Here is a 10,213-nt window from a genome sequence, read left to right on the forward strand (position 1 = left end):
GATTTTTGAAAAACTCAAAAAGTTTTTGAATTGCGTTTTTCTCTGAATCTATGCATTTTAGAGAAAAGTTTTTCAAACAAAAAATGTAGAGGACAATTGTCCTCTACATTTAATGTCTCTGAAGTTATGCCGTGTAATTCAAAATTGAAATACTAGGTACCCCTAAGTTGTAAAAAACGTGTTTTTTTTCGGTTTTTTCACCGGAAAAAATTGTTTTTCATCTGTATTGCATTTGGAAAAGTTTTTAATCTCAAAAAACAGACAACTTTTATTCAAACAATTTTCTTGTACGACTTAGCATTCCAGAGTTATAGCAGTAAAATGGCAACACAGCGGTCCTATTGTAACTATAGCTGGGGAGATCGGCATTGTTCAGCGACTTGACCGGTTTCAAACACGTGCCCAATTCACAGGTCAATAATCTTAATAGTAACACACTTTCACAAGCTACAGCTCCAAAACAGTAAGTCGTACAAGAAAATTGTTTAAATAAAAGTTGTCTGTTTTTTTGAGATTAAAAACTTTTCCAAATGCAATACAGATGAAAAACAATTTTTTCTGGTGAAAAAACCGAAAAAACATGTTTTTTACAACTTCAGGGCCACCTAGTATTTCAATTTCAAATTACACGCATAATTTCAAAGACATTAATTGTAGAGGAGAATGTCCTCTACATTTTTTGTTTGAAAAACGTTTCTCTAAAATGCATAGATTCAGAGAAAAACGCAATTCAAAAACTTTTTGAGATTTTCAAAAATCTAAGGGAGGGGGATGTTACAAATCTGGAGTTAAGCTTCCCTCATCACCCCTAACATATGGAAAAAAACATCAATCAGTAGTTAAGGATTTTCAAATAAAAATACAAATTGACTGTACTATTATAATACAATTCATTGTGTATTTTATTATGTTATTTTGAAGTAAACTTTTTTTTGAGAAGAGAAATCATGTATGGGCACTATGTCTCATACCCCTTGGTAGTGTGGGACTTTCTTTTGCAGGCCTACCCACTAAAACTCCTCCCCTTCTACAATATGGGGGCCAGGGCCAACCTTGTGCCTTGTCTCCATTTGCACCTCCATTGGGGGCCCACTTCTTAAACCTGTCAGGATCTGTATTTTTTTTTAAACTTCAACCTCTTGGGGTCGGGAACCTACCCAATGGAGACTCAGAGGTAGTTATCCACCTCTTGACATCTGCTCCCAACTTGGTTCAGATAATCTTTACCAGCATTGTGGACAACACGTGTGACAATTTTTCAATCTATAGTATATTTCCAATGATGTTCTGTTCTCTGGGGAAAGCAAACCGAATTCTCTCCTGCATACTTCCCTATGCTGCAGGAACTGATTGTACACGAACACCATGTGTTCTGTGGTATCCTCCGTCCTGCAGTAATTGCAATCCGCAGAGAGCCTCAGCATCCATGCGCATAAGTATGCTTTGAAACATTCGTGAAGGACTCGTTTAATTCATGCCCTAGTTCCCATTCTTGAGGCCCATGCCTGAAAGGAGGTCCATTCTGGAGGTCCTGTATACACAGCATACCTGAAAGGAGACAGCCCTTTGAACCTGGCTAAGAATTGCATGTGCTCTCCTTCTCTGCAGTGCAACGGACAAGACTAGGGCTCCATAATCTACTTTTGAGAGCACAACCAGAGACAAGACCCTCAGCTTTGATGTGCGAGGACCCCTGATGTTCATTAACAAACTAATTGTGGCAGTCGTTTTTTGGCTTTGACTGGTTTTTTCTATGTGCCTCTGGAACATAGCGTTCTCATATATCTACAGCCCAAGGTATTTCATTGTCGGGGTAGGATGGACTTCCATCATCCTGACCCCATAGGACCTTGATGATCATGGTTGCCACACCATCCTCTCTGTTCCTAGCTCTAATAGGCTTTGCCAGAGATCATCTTCTAGACCCTCAATACCTGATTACATTTTTCAGTCATCAGTACAGCCTCTCTGTCAGAAAGATCGCTGCAAATGCCTTAAAAGACATTTCCACCGGTGTTAAAACCCTTCCAATTAACAAAATATATTTTTCAAAAAGTCACCTAAACCAGATCAAAAAACTGATAACCCATAAAAATTTACAAGTAGAGCGATAAGAAAGTATTAATTTCACACCCTCAAAAATTGTTCGCAACACTGCATTTTTGACCTACCTTACCAAAGCAACCAAAATTACCTATAAATCAATCCATGAATATACCAAAGAACAACCAGTTACAATTTGTATGCGTCTACTCTGGCAGAAAAACACCTACATGGGTCTCTAGCCACCCAGGCTACTATTCTACACTAAACACCAGTTTAGTATAGTAGTGTGCGGTGGTTCGAGCATCGAAAACCTTACAAATGTTTCAACAGTGACCTTACAAAGTGTTTCAACTCGTCTCTCTATAACTTTTCAGTTAGCTTGCAGATCCAGACTCAAACCAATAACCTCAACCTCCCTGACCACCTCTGCATGACTAAACTCATTTTTTGAGCAGACTTACAGCACATAATATGATGCATCATCTGATACTAAGGATTGAGGGCACTGACCCGAGTCATTCAAGCCAAATCGAGCCAGTTTGTCCCAAAATGTGTCATGCTTCGAAAGGAACTGAGTCACATGCTGGTTCAGGGAGAGTTTTTGAGGCAACTCCCAATGCCCTTACATCTGGAAAGAGACGATGCATATACCACCCAGCTGCCCAGTTCATCAAACTTCTTCGACACAAGAACATCAAATTGCTTTAACACTGCAATAACTAGAACTGCCTCACATGAACTAGTCCTAAAGTCCCCAGTAAAAAACAAAAACAGTAACTAACAGGAGACGCTGAGCTTTCAACAGAATATTGGAGTAGCTTTTATACCTTATTGTGTTTGCCTAAGCAGGTGTTGCATAAAGCTCAATTGCCTTGTGCACACCTTTATACAAAATTTTCATTGTTTTAAAATTTAAACCCTAATTGGAGTGGACTAACCTACGAATGCCAAGGAAGGCATCACATGCCTTCTCAGCAACACTCTGAAAATGCTCCTTGAAAATGAAATTCTCGTCAAGGAGTATACCCAAATACCATTGCAACAAGACAGGATGACAAGACAGGATGGGCTAAATACCATTTTGCGTTGATTGCTCCACACCTTTAGTACTATACAAGCTTGAGTGGCCAAAATTCGACCTCATTCCATGATGACACGATATCCACTGGGCAACCTCAACTGTGTATGAGAGAGTCTCCAACCCCAAGGAGAGGATCCTGCACAGTGCCTTGGGGACAACCCTTGGACAGCATCATCTTACTCATATCAGTGCCACCACCATGAAGCATTACATATCGGTTACAAAAGTAACTTTGTATTACCCCAATCTCATCACATGTACACACTCTCCTTTATAATTGATACAAGGCAGAGGACCACCACAAATTGTTAAATGCCCAGATATATCTAAAAATACATCCAGGACATACGCAGAGTCGGAATTAGTAACGATGCTATCACTACTGTTAAATTTTTTACAGTCACTTTTAAAATTGCAAACTCCATACCTTTCCCCAGTTGGAATCCATACTGGTCTTCCATCAAGAAATTTTGTGAGACCAACCCTCCATTAATTTTCAAATACAGCACCTTCTCAAATACCTTACCAAGAACTGGTAGAAGCATTAGAGGACTGTGCGATGAACTCACAGTAGGATTCATGTTACCACTTTTAAAAAGAATTTTAATCACATTTTTTCCAACAAAGCAGAAAATAGCCAGGAAAAAGCATTCTATTCAGTACCTTTGTTATTGTACGTACGCTTACAGCCAATGAATGAACAAGGAGTCATACTCAGAAGCCTTGCAAAACTGCAAACAACCTGACGTACCTCAGCCTCAGTAATCTCCTAAGATGCTATATCCGAATGAAAAGAAGCGACCTCACACCTTACACACAGATGATACTGATACTCACCCTCTAAATCATCATCTGGCAATAAATCATGCCCCAAAATCCTATAAACGATACCTCATGGGTAATACGGACCACCCTGAAAGAAAGAATACCCAGGATCCTGTATGAAAGAATGTTTGGGATCTCTTTTTGCTGTTCAAATTATATAAAAATACCGGGTTCTCAAATCTGTATACTCAGAAGCAAGTTCCACTTGTCACTCTCATGTTAAGGTGCTTGCTAAAGATGACTCGCAGACTGCTTCAGATCAGAAAACTGAATTGTCCACCGCGGAGCAATTCTCTCCCAACCAGAATTATGTGGGATAGAGTGTTCTTCAGCTTCCACATAAGCAAGAGAAAGCCTCTCCTTCAAATCCATAACTTTCAAACTCTGGCCCAAAACACGAAGTCTAGCCAATAACATAGGTCAGCAATGGAAAAGTTGTTTGAAAACTAATAACCGATTCTTATAGATTTGTATGTGCTGGTTTCATGAAAAATAGTCAAAAAATTTCATCACATACCATTTTTTTATTAAATCAATTTTTTCAATATTCTCAAAATTGATAATATATTTTATTTATAAAACGTTGAATAAAAAATTAGACCTGTGTTAATTTTATGATATTTTATAATTATTTTGGTTATATGGAATGAATACAAGTAGTGTTCATAATTTTGGTTTGATACAGTAAGATGAGTAATAAGATGATGTAATACGATTAATTACAGTGACTTCACTGTAATATATAAACCTGGAGACTGTGTTGTGTAATGAAACCCTCCACCAACTCCACTGATCAGAATAGGACAGCCACCATTAAACTGGACAATCCAGTCCCATTTCTCTAAATGGCGCTCAACAAGGGTCCTATATTGAAAATAATCTATGACTTTGTAATCAGTGACAAAAAATCTATGAAATCACCAAATAATCATGTGATTACCAGCCTCATATATTTCTAATTCAGTCTGGATCTCTTTTTACAAAGAGCAAACTGAAAGTTTCTTATTTCCTTGGCTGTACTTGCCCTAATGCTTATTCAGAAAGATAACCTCCAGCTATTTTCTCAACAGGCTGGCCTCATCCTTATCCTTCAAAATATTTATGTAACTTGTCCGTTGAGGCTCCACAGGTCTATAAACTATAGTAGGAACTGTCAATTTCCTTCACAATCACCTTATTTACTTCAATTGGCTTAGAAGCCAATGCCTCAAAACCCTAAGGCAGGACAGATAACTTTGCTTTAAATTCCTTTATCCTAGGAATAATTTACTCCTAAACGAAGCGCTTCATGGATTCCCTATAAAGACCATAAATTGATCATACTGGTCCTCAAAGTACTAACCAGGGGGGCAGAGCTACCTGCCCATCGTTAGTTCTAAAAAACTCATCAAGCAGTCAAGTCTTGTGAAACCCAGGTGGAAACACCTACCACTGCCTGATCTTCCTTACGTGAGGAAACAGAGAAATCATTGATTCTTACCTCTCTGTCACCTTCACCAGCCCTATCAGGTTTGGGCTTCGACTGTTTTATCGAATCACTGGCTTCCGACGTTTCCTCCAGAATACCCTACAAAGTCAAACTAACAAAGACTGTCTAAATCTCGCTGTATTTACACCTACTAAATATGGGCAAGCCCACAAACGTGACAAACAACTGCCAGCTAGGTACAGTTAGCCGGAGCCTATAAATCCCCCCTTCGCCTGTTAGCCGGTAGTGAATCAATCTTGAAAATACTTGTTCCAGCAAGCAGTCACAAGACCTCGGATTGCGGCCCGCACCCAGCAGAAGGGCCTAGGTACTTTCATAGCATTAGGTCCTCCAAGCGTAATTCCTGGTGCTCCTTCATTCAATAGCAAGGGAATAGAGACCCTTCAGGTGTTATGTATTGAGCCCTTGGACATAAGCGCAGGAAAGATGTCCTCTTGTCAGCTTTGTCCACCCGCGAGGGTGTGGTAATTGATAAGGACCATGTCCTTAATATTTTGCCGATTGATTTGCTCCCAAATGACAATATGGTGGGTGAGATTTCATACCACCAGCGTGTTAGGCGGGAATTCGCTATTTTCGAGACCGACTTACAATTTTCTGAGATCACTGAGGCGGAGGTGCGCCAGGTGATCTGCAGTATGACACGACACAAGACTCCCGAATATGTTTGTATCACATTGGAGCTTCTCGTCCGAGCGCTTCCCATAGTTCTTGGTCCTCTAACTAGAATATATTATAGGTTGCTCTTCGCCGGCCACTTTCCGGTGTGTTGGAAGCGTGGAGACTTGGTATTGTTGTTCAAAGGTGGCGACAAAGATACTACTGTTAGTTCTTCTTACCGTTCACTAACGTGATTGCCAAGGTTTTTAAGAAGGTCCTATATTTGCGCATTAATGTTAGATTGGTCACTGATCATTTGCTGATGGCCAACCAGTATGGTTTCCGACCGGGCAAGGGCACTGAGGATGCTATACTAAAGGTGATGGATATAGCTTCCTCTAGTTCATGCAAATATGTATTACGGATTTTTCTGGACATAACCGGGGCATTTAATTTCTTATGGTGGCCCTCTGCCCTGTTTCAGATGTAGAAACATAAGTGTACACGAAATGAATTAAAAGTGATCTCAAGCTATTTCAGCCATCGGACCGTTTCCCTTCGTGATGGCGGCTCGGTGGTTCGTTAGATCTTAACTAAAGGATGTCCTCAGGGCAGTGTTCCGAGTCCTGTTCTTTGGATCGTAGAATTCGATTCCATGTTGCATTTAAGGTTGTCGTGTCGTTGCTTATGCTGACGACGCGCTGCTACTGATTGAAGGGGCTGTGAAGTCTCCAACATAAGATAACTTTCAGCCCTGAGAAACCACAATGCTGTTGCTTAAGGGCGGAATGGTTGCTTCCCGACGATTCTGGGTTAGGATGGCTGGTCTCCCTATTCGGTACGTTACGGCTCAAAAATAACTGGATGTTATCCTTGATGAGAATTTTCGGTTCATGGAACATCTACAGTAACAAAAAAGATCGCTGATACTTTTTATGGAATCCGTAGTCATTCATCCTGATTGGGAGCTGAATTACCGTACCATGGGTATCCTTTACAAAGGTGTCAGTGAAGCTATTATGCTGTATGATGCGCCTGTCTGGGGTCACTGTATGGCTTTTAGGTATTGCGCGGACATTTTTCTGTGGGCCCAGCGACTCCTCTTGCTGGCTGTTATAGAACAGTCTCGCGGGAGTCTATAGAGGCAGTCTGTGTTATAGCCGGAGTCAAACCAATATATCTTGGTTAATGAACGTAAGGAACGCTACATTTCCAGGGTAAATAACCTATTGACATCAGAACGAAAGCAGGAGATTAAAGACCGGGGCCTTGCGTCTTGACAGCTCAGGTGGGACGAATCCCCCACACTACGCTACACGCATAGTATATTTCCTATATTGGCTGATTTAGGTGCGATTGGATGGGTCTCCCCAATCGGTATATCACACAGTTTCTCTCCGGGCATGGTGTCTTTCGGGCGAGTTTGGCGAGTCAATGCCCGGATTTTGGAACTGATGATATAGTGGAGTGGACCACGTTCTCTACGTCTGTCCCCGATACGAGGTCGAACGTTCACGAGCTGTTAGGGAACTTGAGAGAATACATTCCTTTCTGGATCTCCATATTAACCAGATGATCCGTGGTCTATAATGGCTGGTTTTCTTTGCGCCCTTGCGGTGTGTAGTACTAGGGTTCTAACTAGTTACCTAGAGTAAATTCTTGCTTATAACGGGTACTAACAACCAGTAGTCGTTGCCACTCCTTCGCCACGTACTCTTCAGAACCAGAACAAATAAGTTTTGAAGGGCTCTCGATGAGGCAGGTGCACGTCTAATCTTATCCGAGTATCATACTCGACAGAGAAAAACAAACAATGAGTCTATGTTTTATTAAGTCGCAGATGTTGCAGAAACTTCAATCGAAAAACAATCCAATATCTTGCATAACATGTGTAGTTATATTACCATCATTATATTGTCTCTCATTCTGAAAATATGCATGACAAACGTTGTTATGCCATTATTATTATTATTGTATTTGTATGTATTTTTGTTGTAAAGAGGGATACCCGGAATCAGGGGAATCAAAGGAAACTCCTGCTAGATTGTATCCGCAGATAAACATTTTGTAAATATGTTGTGTCTAGTTGTGAGGAATATGATTTGTAATATTGCAGCTTTAAGGAATAATGTTCCAAGGATTTCGTAAGAAACTATGTACAAATGGAAGATTCGCATGTAATATTTATGGATTAATTCATTGAAATAATTATAATGGCTGAATTTTAACTCCAATAATGATGTAAATATCTTGTGCCTAGATGTAAGAATTATATATAAAAATGTTAACATGTTTTTCACTTCTGTTGAACTTCGGCAGGAAACACACTAAGAATGGAAACTCAGGACAATGTAACTAGAAGCTCCATTACTTCTTGAGAACATGTAAATAATGTATGTATAAGAACATGTTTATAATATACATTATAATGTATATCAAGTAATAAACATATGTTAGCTGTAAGATGTGTATGGATGTGGATGTATACATAGTATTAACTCACAAGAGAGACTCAAAACATGTCTTGGCCCAACCACATGCAAGAGTGGCTGGGTCGAGGTGCTCCAATGACGCATCAGGGACCCTCAAGGTGTGTGGGGCAGGTGTGCTATTTGGGTGGGGAGGGGTATAAGTGGGGTGCTACCCGGACCCTGTCTAGAAGATATGAATGGGAAGGGTAGCCCTTTCGAGGAGGAGCATCACGGCATCCAGAAGCGGAAGCCGGGGTGTTCTGATGAACCAGAAGGGACACCGATGGAAGGTCAGTTTGTGGACTGTAGACAGGGATGGCTAGTTGACGCCATATCACTTGAGGCCAACCAAGGCAACATCTAGGCAGTTAACGGTTGCCACCATAATGGTTAAAAAAAGTTTAAAAAAATAAAAAAGGTATGAAGGATGTGATGTGGCAACCAGGATCATCAGAAGGCAGGTGTCTTCCCCTATGGGGTCAGAAAATTTGAGACACAATAAGTTTGTTATTTTCTAAATTTAACCTTGTTCTGTGATTTTTTTATTTTTACTTTCTTGGTTATAGCTCATATCGTTGTTGCAGCATATTTATAAAGAGAGTATAGCGATCGAGAAACATTATGAGTCATGGGTTTTGAAAATGTTGACATTTTACGGCTCTTGTAGTTAAAAAAACATTTATAGGAATTTCTAGAAGATGTTTGTATGTACAACTTTCTGTATGTATGGGGCATTGAAGGCATTAGATTTTGGACAAAATTAAAAATGGGAGCTTTAGTAAGATCAAAGTACTACTTCCAATCAAAGTTATTTAAAATTCCAAAGTTTTAAATCAATCTGATTTTTGAGGAATATTCAACATTATTTCAGAACAGTTTTTGCTTCTTATCATAAAAACCCGTCGACCAGAAAAGTTGAAATTTGGATGGCCAAATTTCAACTTTACTTATATCTAGTATTAATGTAGACAACATGAAAACATTTTTAAAAAACAGAATCCCAAGACTGACTTAAGACGTGATCTATATAATGATTATGTTCCACTCAGAATGAAGATTTATTTATTAATATTTTTCTTTGTCTTCCTCTGTAATTTTTATCATTTGTATATAACTATACCACAAAATTAACTGGATACCTTAATATATCTACATTACGGTACCCTACAATATAATTAATTTTTTCAAACCTTCTGCATCACATTTTTCTACTCTCCTATTTGTCTTCCAGTTTCAAACTTCTTTCATTTAACATTTTATCAATTCTGCAAGATCTCATTTCTAAGGTAGTAAATTTGTTGTGTTATTAACACAAAATAGAAAGGAGAGGAGGACAGGACTGATTTAAAAAAAAACAGCAGACCTGATCAGTGAAAAGTATAGAAAGTTAAGCTGTGAAGGAAAAAAAAAATTGTAATATATAAAACTGAAAATTGAGAATATAAGAGTAATAAATATAAAAGATTAGCACAGAACAAAAATGAACAGAGAATGGCATGAAACCAACTAACTGATTAAAATAATTAACATGTATAAATTTTACTGTAACATTAAAATTTTGGAAATTCTTCAATAAAATGGAATCGGGGTTTACAAAAATATATACTTTACTAATAATCACAAAGTTATATACATATTTCTCAAAATGTATGTTCATCCAGAACAAGATACACCTTTATAGACAACTTTTTAAGGATTTTA

Source organism: Lycorma delicatula, chromosome 11 (genome assembly GCF_047948215.1).
Source record: "Lycorma delicatula isolate Av1 chromosome 11, ASM4794821v1, whole genome shotgun sequence".
Taxonomy (NCBI): domain Eukaryota; kingdom Metazoa; phylum Arthropoda; class Insecta; order Hemiptera; family Fulgoridae; genus Lycorma; species Lycorma delicatula.